General features: G+C 38.4%; 1 protein-coding gene across 2 annotated transcripts in view; it reads right to left on the bottom strand.

Annotated features, from left to right (window-relative positions):
- LOC117243475 (neuroligin-4, X-linked) overlaps nucleotides 1-13,660 on the bottom strand; it is a 261,837-nt gene that overhangs the window by 127,482 nt on the left and 120,695 nt on the right. The gene's annotated exons all lie outside the window — the stretch shown is intronic.

The raw sequence follows: 13,660 nt of genomic DNA on the forward strand, positions 1-13,660 counted from the left end.
AGTGCACCGTATTTAAGGTTTATGGTTTATTCTAGTTAAGAAGAAAGTCAGAAGACTTGGTTGTCAATGGATATGGGTGGAGGACTTTTTGAAGTTTATTAATCAATCTTATTATATTTACGAAGAATTTTATATAAGGAGCACTATTTTTATCAAAAAGAATAAACTATATACATATTTAAATTTTGTTTCCTTATACGTATATTTTTATTACTTTCATCTGACAAATTTTTATTTTACAAGTTAAAGGGTGTATATCATTTATAATGCTCCATTCGTTGGAAGCTAATTCGAAAAATGTAAGGCGATAAAGCGTGTACGAGAGGCACTTACTTTATTAAACTTACTTTTTTTACGATTGCAGTAAAGAGAAAAAATATTGATTCGCAAACACTCTTTCGTCCCGTTAGAATTTAAATTGTAAAAAGAAATATGCTTTAAAGCAAAAGCTGCCGTCAACATCGAAATTCCCCTTTTATGAAATTCTTCATCCGCAAGGGTGTATTTGTAACGCGTCGGAAATGAAGATTTACAAATGTCCCGGGTATTCGCGCTCGCGCCAGCTTTAAACTTTTCCGGTATCAATAAAATTAAAATAAACCAAAGGCCCTTTTGCGTGCAGAGAAACGTGCAAAATTAAAACAACGATTCGTTGAAATTGCACGCATGAATAAACGCAAGTACAAAAAAAGAGTTTAACCATGAAAGCTGAAAACTTTTATGAAAGCTTCAACGGTAGAATTGTGGCCGCAAATCTCTCTGTTTTGCTAAATTCTAGTTTATCGTTACATATATGTTGCAATATATGTTCTGTATACGCATGCGTGTGTGCCTATGTCTATCTGTATGTGTGTATTTTTTACAAAATGAAATTAATATACCAGAACAATTGCATGCGTGTATCTCGTGTTTTTCTGCAGGAAAATACTATTTTTCAGCGATGTCACTTTAATTCTACGGAAATAACTACAGCTATGAATCACACTACATGGTAGCTAAAAAAACAACTTGCCAGAAATTCAACAAATAATCTAGTAATATTTATATCAAATCAAGAATTCACAGGATGGAATCTACAGAAATATCCGTGTCAACAGTGGTATATTGTATGAAAGGAACCTGTTGCAAGAACGCTCATCTACGGAATTAACCGCCAACTCCGTTATATCATCTACAAAAACATTCATCAAAGAGGAGAGGCCATTTAATGCAGTCCAAAAGCTATTACGGCCTTAACACTTTCGATAATGGGGCTGTCGTTCTTGAAAACGATCGAGTCCGTCTCGAAATTGTTTCTCGTCGAAGGAAGCACGCGAAATCGCACAATTATGTATCGCCCGGGAATAGATAACTTCTAAAATCTCCGCTTCTGGTTGCGTGAAGAGTTGAGCGATTCGAGGAGACAAATTTATAGACGGCGTATGGATTCCACACGTCGATAATCGCGGATGCACATCCGGTGGATGGTCGAAAATCATTTTATCATCGATGAGCGCAACGAGCCTAAGCGACGGCCGAGAGCCGATAATCGAAACACGATCAGTCCTTTCACCGATTCACCGTCGAAGCGTGACGAAATTGAATTTGCGTCGGAGCACTCTGAGAAGCTTTTCGAAGTTTCTAGCTTACGGGAAATTTAACTACGATACGCGTGCGATTAACGCGCCGGAACCGTGACAGAAATCACGATTCGTCACGGCGGATTCCATGCAGTGAACCATCTTTGCAAGAATTTAATTTTTCAAGATTTTGAGATTTTTTAGATCTTTCGCACACTCTTCTAGAACCTAAATCCCTACAGCCTTTTAAATTGTCCGGAATTACGAGAATTCCCATGGCTTATGAATTTTTCCAATTTTTCAGATTCCTCGGGTGCATTCAATTTCCCAGAATTTCTAAATATTTCAAAGTCTCTGCATCCTCTAGATTTTCAAGGCTTCATACGTGCCATTAGGTTATCGCTAAATACTTTATATTTAATCCTTATAATCTATGATTTATTTTCATTTAACGCAACGAATCGAATGCCACTTGAAATTTGTGACACTCTAGTACGAAATAGAGGAAGCTTGGAAGTTTATTAGAGCAGGATATTGAAACAACAAAATTCCGATATATATGGAAGACAAAGAACTCTCGACTGCATCGCAACAAAGACACAACGCGACGCTTCTATCTATTCGTTCATACTTCACTCGATACAGCCGCAAGTAAATCAGGTGCACGCGCGTGAAACGCGACATAGCGAGCTAGTGGGTGTGCGGTCCAAGTCGAATCCGCTGGAAATAACGCGGGAATAAAAACGCTATTTACGAGGACCGGGCCGAGAACGGGAAGCCACACTATGAATTACACGTGCCATGCGACAATGGATCCTTTTTTTCGTTAACTTCCTGCCGGTGCTTCTACGCCGCCAGCCAGCAGAATTCCGTCCAATTTTTCTCCATTCAGTTCCTAACAATCGGTCGGCACCGGGATTGCGCCGCGAAAGATCGAGCGGAATTCGATCGTCATTCGAGTCACGGCATACATAACGATCCTGCGCGCTTTCATGCGTTCCCTTCTCGAATCCTTGCTGGTAGTTTGGACAACCGGCGCAAACGGACACGAGAAAAATATGCGATTGGAAGAGCAATACACGGGATCCTCTAAGGGATCAGTATTCCTTTTGTTTCACGATGAATTCGTAGATGTGAAATTGCTTTTCGTGAAAAGACTATTGAGATCTTGCTTTGTTTCATTCGATACAGAATTGATTATAATCGACGTTCTAAGAATTTGCATACATTTTCCCCTCCTGTATCGTTTTTCTAATTGCTTCACTTTAGAGATAACATTCAATTATTTTTTTTTTTAATTAAACTCCTTTCTACAAACTTTTCTCGTTGTCGAAATAAAGAATCTTCGATAGTATAATGCGCAAAGTGGTCACGAGATTGTCGGTTTTCCAAGCATACTAATTGCTTGCACGCGAACCCTGATTATCCACGCGATTTCGACGGAACACGGAGGAAATTATGAAGACGTGCAGCCAAGTCAGATCCTGGCTTTCGCCTTCCTCTTTCCGACTGGTCATTAATTAAGACGCTCGCGCGCAATTACTCTGGCAGTGCCAGGGTTAGAAAACGACGTACTCGGCCGCATCTGAGAACAAATTTCTCATCGCTTCCATTGAGATACCGGAAAGTCTCGTAAAGCAGATCGAATATACGGTAACGCGTTTATGGTTCGTACGATTTCGATAAAGTTCCATCTCGTGTTCGCGTGATCCTGTACCATGTTACGATTATTAGAGTTACTAAATGTTAAAGCTTTAAAAGATGTTAAAGTACTTATAAACGTTATAGTAAATGTATTTTCAGGAAATCGGCAGCCATTAAAGATAGTGTTCCAAACGCCGAAATAAAAATCAATTGTATCAATGAATCATTCAGATATTTTTCTGCTACGACAATACAAGTTAAAGCGTTTAAGTAGAGTATTCAGTCGGAGAAGGTTCGTTCGCATCATCATTAATTACACGTTCATAACCCACGGTGACTGTTCCGCTGATTAACCCATTTTCTTTTCATCAATGCGCCGTCAATCTTTTACTTAATCGGTTGAAATATAAAAAGAAAGAGTCGAGTGTTCTTCCGTTAAAACATTTCTCGGTGATTCCTAATATTTTCACGTTATACTATACCAAGAATTAAATTCACCAACCGTTGACCCGATTCTATTATATTAAATTACACGTTCCCCGCCATGTACTTTAAAACGACGATGCGAACTCGGACGAGAGTAAGTTATGGAATTATCGAACATCGTCCGTTTCCGGCTAAGTGTCCGTGAAGTGTTTGGATTTCCATTCCATAATGGAGATTAGGCAGCCGTTTGGTATTGTTCCAAACAATCCCGATGACGCCGGTGCTCTACTCTAACCGTCATTGTCGTTTCGTTTCCGGTTTCGCCTCGTTATGATTGCCCGCATTGCGACAGAGATCCAACGAACAATCCTGTACAATTTACTTTTCGAACGAGGCTCTGTATATTTTTTCGTGTAGTCGATTTCCTATCTCTCTTCTAAAGGATACTACTGAAAGTTCAAAAGTCCCTATTCGCGGCAAATTGTTCTTTTACATCAGTTTCATTCAAGATCATTTTTTCTTCGTGTATTATACACAACATCATAACCCAAGTTTATAATACAGCGGGCAAAATTTACGATTCGGACCATTTGCAGGGCGATTTCTACGAACCTGTTGCGAAAACTCCTAAAGCATCGATAGACCGACAACACAACAGCCAATAAAAAGGTATTTTTACGACAGCTTTCACTTTGAAGGAAGTTCGAAACTGCCTCGGTAATCCTGGCAAGCGAGCACACGGAAAGCGTAGGATTGCGGCCATCACAAGCCAGCAATTAAACATTCTCGCTTAATGCAGTCTGGCTTAGTGTTAAGCCGCCTCGTTGCTAATTGGAATTTTAGAGTTACGACTCAAAGAATCGTCCATCCGATGTTTCGCAAAGACCGTTTCCACGCAATGTAACTTTTTTCCTTTCTTTTCTTTTCTTCGTTTTCTCTCGCTGTTTATATCGAATACTAAAATGCGTACTTTCGTTCGACGAAACGTTTAACCAATCACAAACAACGAGATGATTTTTTAGTATTAAGACGTTAAAAATTTTGATGCAGAAAAATATTTTGTAAGGATATTATGAGGCAAGGTATGGGACATCAGAGAAATTAACACCGATTCAGTAGGAAGGAAGATAACTGATCCTGTTTATCAGATACATCGGCACTCACGGATTTATGGATGCACATCGACGTGTGACGTCTCCAACTATTGCTCTCCTTGATGGATGACATAACCGGTGAATGGATACTAATTGTCTGTATAGTCTTCGCATTGATGTCTTCCACGATGGCCGAAGCTTAATTGCGGTACGATTATAGCAATTATCGTCATTGCTGGTCGCTCTATCCAGGGAACATTAACTTGAATTTGCAAGACAAGTAACAAAAATTCAGCGGATTAAATTTTTTTACTAAATATGGAACTACAATGATGAAAGTAAAAAGAACACTGTCGTTGACAAATTTTTATTTTGCGATTTATCGAAGCTTGGTCGGAACTAGAATTTCTCAAGCTTCTCGTTCGTAATTTCTCATTTGAAACTGGTCTGAATGTGTTCAGATAACAACGACTATCGCATCGTCTCTAATTAGCGCTCGACGAACTTTTCGTTCGTCGAGCAGCGAGTTGTCATCGCAACGGACAGCAATGTCACAATTAAGCTCGTCATATCTGGAATTAACAAACGTTTCTGTCGCTTCTGAAAGTGGAACAAATTTGTTCGATCCGTTTGACACACGTGAGTGGAAGGAACGCGCGAAGAAATTGCGAGAGACGTCAAAATGTGACTGAATAGTGCCTTGGGGTACAGTTTGTCGAAGACCAGCGATCCTTTATCATCTGTGAAAGACACTCCTGTGGGTTCGAAGTCTACTGGTAGAAACTAACCACAATTTTGTCTCTGTCCTTTTATTTCTTGGGATTTTGTTACTATCGGAGATCATTTTTTTTTATTTAACCATTATCTAACTATTATGTATTTGTAAAAACAATATTTGGAAACAACATCTAATATATTGGACAAAGTAGAAGCGGAACGGAAACAATTTCGTTCATTCAAGAAATATCTTTCTCTACTGATGTACAGGAAATATTTATAGAATATTCGGAAGGAAACGACTACCAGAGGGAAGCTTCATGTAAATTCAAATATCCTGCGTCTGAGCTGCTACTTTCGAGAAATAGGAGAGGTAAACAAACCGGGCGAACAAAACTGCTCATCTTCGATTCCCTGTGCAGGAAATAGCGTTTGTAGTTGATGATTATATACAGTAGATATCTTTTGAAAATTCCAATTGATAATTTCGCAGACGCATCCGTAAAACAGATGTACCGGAGCTTTATACGAAATTGTTGGACAACTTCAGGACGATGTTTTCTTCAAACGTGTATTAATTATATTGCATCAGTTTGTGCTGCATTAATCAGGCACAAAGAAACAGGATGCAGAAAATCAGGAACAAGGAAATTGCTCGCGTCGATGAAGAATATTATTCTCGCCCCAAACTGGAACGAAGATCATCGAGCGTGCATGGGAAATAAAATAACAAAAATCTAGATGGAGATGAGGAACCGATTCTATCGTTAGCTGACTCGCCAAGACCTTAGAATTTGTTCCTTTCATATTCAGCTATTATTTGACGGAAACTGGGAGTGGGGGTGGAAGAAGAGAGAAGGAGGAACCGTTGGAATTTCCGAGCGAGTCGCCACAACGGTGCTCGCAAGAAGGATCTCATTAACCCGATTGGGAAAGCAGGAGAAGAACGCTTTGATTTCTCAGTCTCCCTCTTCCTTTGTACCGGGTCAATACGAAAGATGTGCTAGAAAACGTATTTCGTCCCGCTTTTCTATCTTTCCCTTTTCCCTTTTTTATATATATATTTTTTTTTAGTTTATCTTTCTCTAAGCCTTTAGCTTTTACTCTCGCCCCGATTTCCATCGAACTTTTTTCTGACAAAGAATTTGTCATTACGATTATCGATTCACATTATCGATTGACATTATGTTTTTCAGTTATGGAATTTAGGTGGCGATTCCATTTCTTTAAGTTTGTACGTTATGTCGTTACGTTGCGATATACTTGTTGCTTATGTTTGAAGAATTATTAATCAAAGCCAACTGTAATATTCACGTACACAAAATTTCACTGAGCAGCTTACTGCATTTACTGACTTTACTTGTGAAATTTTGCTTGTTTCGTTTTTATTACTACGAAAGGAGGAAGTATAATTTTGAACAATGCAAAAATAAATTGCGTTTGCTAGCTTCATATCTTCGAAAACTCGTTAGTACATTCGTGTACAGTGATTAGTTTCACATTCACGAATGAATCGATCATTTTCTATCAACACCGGTTCAGAGCGGTGTTTGATCAATTCATCGACCAAGGGTTAGTATTCACTTTGGTGAACTATTCCCAATATAATTTGCATGAAACACGACTAAGACGAGGGTCAAGTTTACACCGTAGTCTCTCGAATTTAGTCAGAAGAATCGATTTTTCTATCTAGTGCTTTCGGTCGCGGTCAACGTATTAACCACGCACTTCGTATCATCAGAATCGATATTTTATTAGTTTCCTTTTAGAAAGCTGAGAAATCATCTAGATTTCTACTCGTCTCTTCCAAGTAAAATATCGTTTTAAATTTTACTCTTTGTGTTATAGATTTTGACTGCATCACTTATTTCACGATTTACGAATGGTATCTACGTCATTTAATAATTACTCATCTGATTTAGATAATGCATTTTACAGTTCGTACCTTTTTAACGCTAAATATTCATCATTGCCTTGCGACATCAAGTCTGTGTCTGTCAACTTGAGTGTCCTCTCAACGATATATCACACAGCATACACGTACCTATGTTATCGTTCATGGATGTTTGGACGCTTTGATCGATTTATAGCAACAGTATATGAATTTTCCGAGAAAAACTTTAAAACAATAAATAACGCATCGCCCACTGTATGGTTTCGCTTCTTTCTATAATTACGTTTTAAATGATTTTATTCTTTTCTATAACTTTATCCGGATTCCATTCAGCAGATGTTAAACTTCGAAGTAACAGACGTGTTGGAGAAAATCGACACTCGCAAGACACGCGATCGAAGCGACCGTTTTCGAGTCGGTGACCGTATTGGCGACGAACCGGTGACGTGACGAAGATTAAATGGCACGTATTGAACGGGGAATCTTTTTACTTCGAGGCCAGGGATCTCCTTCGCTACAATGGACCTGATTCCGAGCTTACATCGATCTGCTTCTTGTCGCACGCTACGGCACAGCTTCCGTCCGCGGAACTCAGCCCAAAAGTTATTCATCTGGAAACCGATTCCTTGTCGGTTGTCCGTGACTGAACTTGCTCCTCATTCTGGACCGAATTAAATTACGATAGCGGATCATTCACGAATGAGACGATAAACAGGCTGAGCGTGAATCAAGTTTGTTTGCTATAGATACGTGCTTCAAGAAAAATCGTATTTCTCATCGTTATATTTAAACAAATTACATTGAATCTCTTAAAGTTGGTAATCTACTAAGGGCACTTAGAATTCATTGACTGATCGATAAAAATCGGATCCAAGTTAAACCTCTCGAAAGCTTTACTTCGTCAACGTCGACGGGCGCTGTAAACTTTCGACGATCGTTCACGACCTCCTTGAAAGGATACGCTTTCCGTCAATCGTGTCATCAAACATCGAACAGCAGCGGGATTAGGTAATCGCAAAGTTGTAGCATACGAAATGACGATCCACAGGTTAATCGATTAATTAATACTTAATTATAAGACGTTCGTGCATATATACCATACGTAGTCGAAGATACTCGTTTTGCTAGTTGTACTCGTTGAGAATCCGCAAACGTTACGAATATGTCGAAAGTTCGCGAAAGAGAGAATGGAGAAACGGTGGAACAAATTGTACCGACGACCAGGCATTCGTATTTACCAAGAACTCCTGCTGTTTCCACAGTTTACTTAACGGTGCATCAGAATAGGACGTAGAACCCGTCAATGATGTATACCGCTCGTTCTATTAGCTTTTGTCGGTAAACTATATTTTTGTGTGTGTCATTTATTTACAATTGCGTTCCTTTTGTTTTCGTGTGAATTTCCATTTGATTTTCCACACCCTATCAAAGAGTCACGATTACTTTCTCCGACGTTATATTTTGAAAAACAATCAAGCATAGTGATCGATCGTAATGTTTTATCGTATGAATGGGAAAGATACGGAAATGAACGGCCGCGCAGATTTTCGAATTACAGTGAATTGTTTTCGATCACCCACGGGACACCAAGCGTAGAGAGATTTTTCGAATCGTATCAGGGCAGCGTTCCAAACATTCCATATACAGATTTCATGCATCGAATTTGCCAGTCGGTGGCACTGCAAAATATAAACGGCGGACACGAATACCCTTACAATCCTCTTTTTCTGGTTTATGTTTCGACGAAAAATTAACGTATCTTGTCATATAGTTTTGTTATAATTCTTGTCAGTTTCGTTTCAAAATTGATATTCCAATAATTTCCATAATAAAGCAGATCTTTTTTAACGAGAATGTATTATCAAAACATGTTAAATATTCATTCTGCTAACGATATTTCCCCTCGTTTCGTTGCTGTGTTACGAGTTAGCGTACTAAATACGAATTAGTGGCACTGTTGTAAATCATTTTAATTAAAGAAACTATAATTCACAAATGTCACATGCAGCCGCGTAAATTAATAATTTTCACGGTGGAAAATAAAAGTCGATATTATTTTCGTGCTTCTTGTCGTAATACTGTGCAGCGACAAGGCGTCTTATTAAAAGCAAACGGATGTCAATAATTCAAAGCAAAGTGCATTGTAAAATGGCGACATGCTGTGCAAAGATTTTAAATTTTTTAGCTTGTATCCCGGTTGCTATTCGATAAAAGATTTCACACCGTAGATTTTTTTTCTACGAAAGAGAAACATTTCTTTCTTAAACGACGAATGTACGCAACTTTACATCGTCCCTCCATGTTTCGTAAATATTCGCCAAGTATTTATTCACAGGAGTAAAGAGTTACTCGAGTGTTAAAAATTATTTTTAGCAATTTGAAAACGAATTATACATCTTTTATCTTTTCTTCATTTAAATACAAATTTCGAAATTACAAATTTCGCAGACTGTAACAAGTTGTACTTGAAACAAAGACAGACAAATTACGAGAAGGGAAAATAGCGCAAGCTAGTTCATTTATCTCATTCAGTATATGAACTTCGTGACGGTCCACTTAATTAAAATTCAAAACGCGCTGCTCCAAAATCTACGCGTTTCCCTTTCCTCAATGATCTGTTTTCTCTTAGTTTGTTGCACTTTCTTCGTGTGTTTTGTCGCGATGAAGGTCCAAGTTCGCTGCTTTTAACCCATTAACTGGTAAGTTTGAGGAAAAACAAGAACAAGCGGTTGTTTCCCGAAAGAACAGCGTTTCATTGTTTGCTCTGGCCCTGACCGAGGACCGACCAACTTTCTTCCCGAGGTTATTGCAATCATCTCCTTAGAAATTATTCATCGAGGAAGAAACCTCGGTTATTTCGTATGAAAACCTAATTCCCCTTTATCAACAACGAAAGAACTAACCTGATTACGGAGATTTCGATTTACTTATTCGACAAACCGAAGCAATTTACTGAATTATTAATCATTTTTATAGAAAGTTCGCCTTCTGTCTCTGCGTAATGAATAAAACGACGACACGTAACAACACGTCGCCGTTTTTATGGTGTGATATTAATAAAAGCTGGACCGAAAAAAAAGCGAAAAAAGAAAAGAGAAACAAAAAGTGTGGAATGAATTCAAAAAGGAAAGAGAAAGGGGAAAAATTGTTCCACGGGCGTGATTTTTTCCCATTCTGTTCGAACGTCTACGGTGTTGAACGACGAGGCGACGTGGCGTTTAATAAAAGTGACATCGCGTAGGGGTGGAAATGAAAGCGCGCGAAACGCGTCGGGACCGCGCTGCTTTCATTTAACGGGGACCCGAGCATCGTCATCGAGAAGAAAGGAGGAAAGAATTTACGGTAGTTTGAAAGCTATGTCATCGGTTGAATTTCATTTTTCTAGCTACACCGTCCTCTCCGACTGGAAGTTCTTCATTTTTCCTCAAAGCAATTCACAAAACAAAATATTATTTTATTAGTCTTCATCTTACATGATATATTTATACATTTATTAATTTTATAGCTAAATATTTGAATCCGCTTTAAAATTTGCTCAGCTTTTAATTTTTCAATGATTTTGTTTTCGACATTTTACATTATGTTAATATAAATTAAGTACTAAATGCATCGCTTCAGTGAATGTTTCGAGTAGCAAAATGAAATAGCGAAGCATTAACGATTGTTGAGTGCTTCGCTGAATATTTCTCGATAAATAACAAGCAGCACGGTGTGGAGTAAATTTCTCGACGATTAATGACTTCAGACGGAGATATTGATGAATTTACCGCTTTCGAACCTCGCGAAATCATGAACACGATCGGCAGCTGTATTCGCAACGATTCTGCACGATGATTAATATCGTGTCACCGGAATAACAAGTCGGTCCTTTCGCCTCAATTTCTTCCAGAAAATGGATGGTTGATATGTCGGTGGATTACCTAATGATTTAGCTCTGTCTCTTACGAAAAATTTTCGAATAAATCGGATTTTCTAATTACTAATAGCTGTCTATCGACATTATCGTACATTTGGGTAGAATATTCTACAGGAGCAGGTTTCAAATTCTTTTTGTGACGTAACGAAGAAGCTTTTGCAATAATATGAGAAAAGTATCGAAGATACCAGACGAAGATATTTTTCACTTTATTTTGCCATCTTTTCTTCCAATTTTTACACAAGTATAACGTTAATACGAGAAAACTAAAAGGATCTGTAACAATCTTCGTTGCATCTTTTCTATCTAATTTCTTAGTTTCTGAACGATTTCTACTTTCTCTACACCTCTCAAGATTATTACCATTTACTTATCTTGACAGACCATTTACTTATCTTTGCTATTCTTTCAGAATCTTTTTCATTAACCATCATCTTATCTACGACTTCCACGATTCATCCTACCATTTATTGCTCCACTTTTCTTTCTATCTTTGAACGTCAATTAAAGGCGACCATTCATCGAAGCAAGATCAAGAAGAGATAAACACGAAGGGAACATTATCCACGCGTTCCTTCAGTCACATTTCACACATGGGAAGGTATCACGGTAAGCAAGAAAGAGAGGATAGAAACGGAGAAAGATCAATCACAGGAAGAGGATAAGAGCATCATGGCTTACAACTTAATTCCGCTAGAATGTGACGGCCCCAGCGCTAGTGAACTCCTACCTTCCCATTCTATCTATTTTCGGATTAGACGAACGTCACGTCGATCTCGTTTGTTCGCGTCGATTCATGATTCATCCATCTAGCTTGGTTCGCCTTAAAGATTACTACTTTGATTTTTAAATTCTTTCAGAAATTTTCTACCAGCAATACTTCTTAAAATTTACTAATATTCAATTTCAAGGAAGACACTTGTTTATTTTGTATTGCTTTATTCGCCGAATCTCACGCTTAAACGTAAAGGAAGAACGTGCAAACTGATTCCTCGTCGCAGAAAGCGTTACATGCACACAGGCTATCGATTTTTCGACACTAGTCGCACGAAATCAAAAAAAAAAAAAAAAAGAAACACGGGAGTACGCGCATATTCATGAAGATGCGCGACACACAAACAAGAACATTGATGAAAATTCAGCGACAGTTAGTAAAGAGACCACCACAAAAGAAGAAAGAAATGAAAAATAGATTCGAAGTAGATCGTGATCGAAAACGATCGTGTTGGTCACGAACGTGAGAATTTTTCGATCAGCCGGTGTCAGCTAGTTTGTATTGATCGCTTGTATTAAGCGGACGTATGTCGGTGTTACACACGGTGTTACGATTAGCATACGTATTTACTCGGAGATTTTTCTTCTGCGGACGTCCGTGTTAATCATGGGTGGTCTGGGATACTTTGAAATTAATCAAGTACGTATTTTGTAATGAAACGCAATTTTTTTAAATATCGATATACCAGTGGCTGAAAAATATTGAAGAGTAGAAAATTACATGATCTGTGTTATAACTATGATTAGTTATATCGACATTATTAACTTATATTAAGACATATTAGCGTAGGTTACCAGTGCAGTTTGTCATACGATTAGTTTACGGTACTTTGTGTGTAATTTGAGTCACGTCGGAGTCATTATTGTAATTGATTTGGTTCGTGGTTTACTAAGGACTACTGTATCATGATTTAGATCACGTTATGGTTTACGATGTTACGATCCAAATCATGTGATGAACTACAGTGTAATAATACGGATCCTACCATGGTTTGACACCGCACACTACGACTTGTCTCGCGTCATGGGTTATAGTAGGTTACTCCATGAATCAACATGATGCAATTCCAACTGCGTTATAGATGGAGTATTGTAATTGGAATGACGTTTCGCTTTATAGTATTGTAAATCACACTGGGATCTTAATTCTGGTTAATAGATAAGAGAACGGATGCAAACTGCATCTCTCATCTGATTATCTCTTTGTTATAACTGTCTAAAAACTGAAACTTAACACGCACTTTCAAAGTTATTAAAAACCAGCCATTTCCACTGTTACCAGTTGCTTATCACTATGGCAGCTAGACAAAGATTTCTTTCCTCTTGCTTTATTCTCTAGCAAAAAGTTACCACAACATTATCTTCCCTTTTAAAATTTATTTCGTCGATAAACCCTGAGAGAGAAGGGTGGACGAGTGTAATCGCCTTCGAAGATCTCCCTTGCTCGCATTAACGCTCTACATGGACGTTTCCCGTGTATACGACTGAGGGTCAAAGGGGAGCAAGAGGAAAAAACTGGCGAAAGAAAGTCAGGAAAGAGCAGAATCGCGGGATTTTCGCGAGAAAGGTAAACGCGACGGCGCCGACGCTGTAAATTTCTCATCTTTCCGAGCAGGGTGGAGGTGAATGGCGAGAA

This window comes from Bombus vosnesenskii, unplaced genomic scaffold (assembly GCF_011952255.1).
Source record: "Bombus vosnesenskii isolate JDL3184/JDL3185 unplaced genomic scaffold, Bvos_JDL3184-5_v1.1 scf7180000013266, whole genome shotgun sequence".
Classification (NCBI taxonomy): domain Eukaryota; kingdom Metazoa; phylum Arthropoda; class Insecta; order Hymenoptera; family Apidae; genus Bombus; species Bombus vosnesenskii.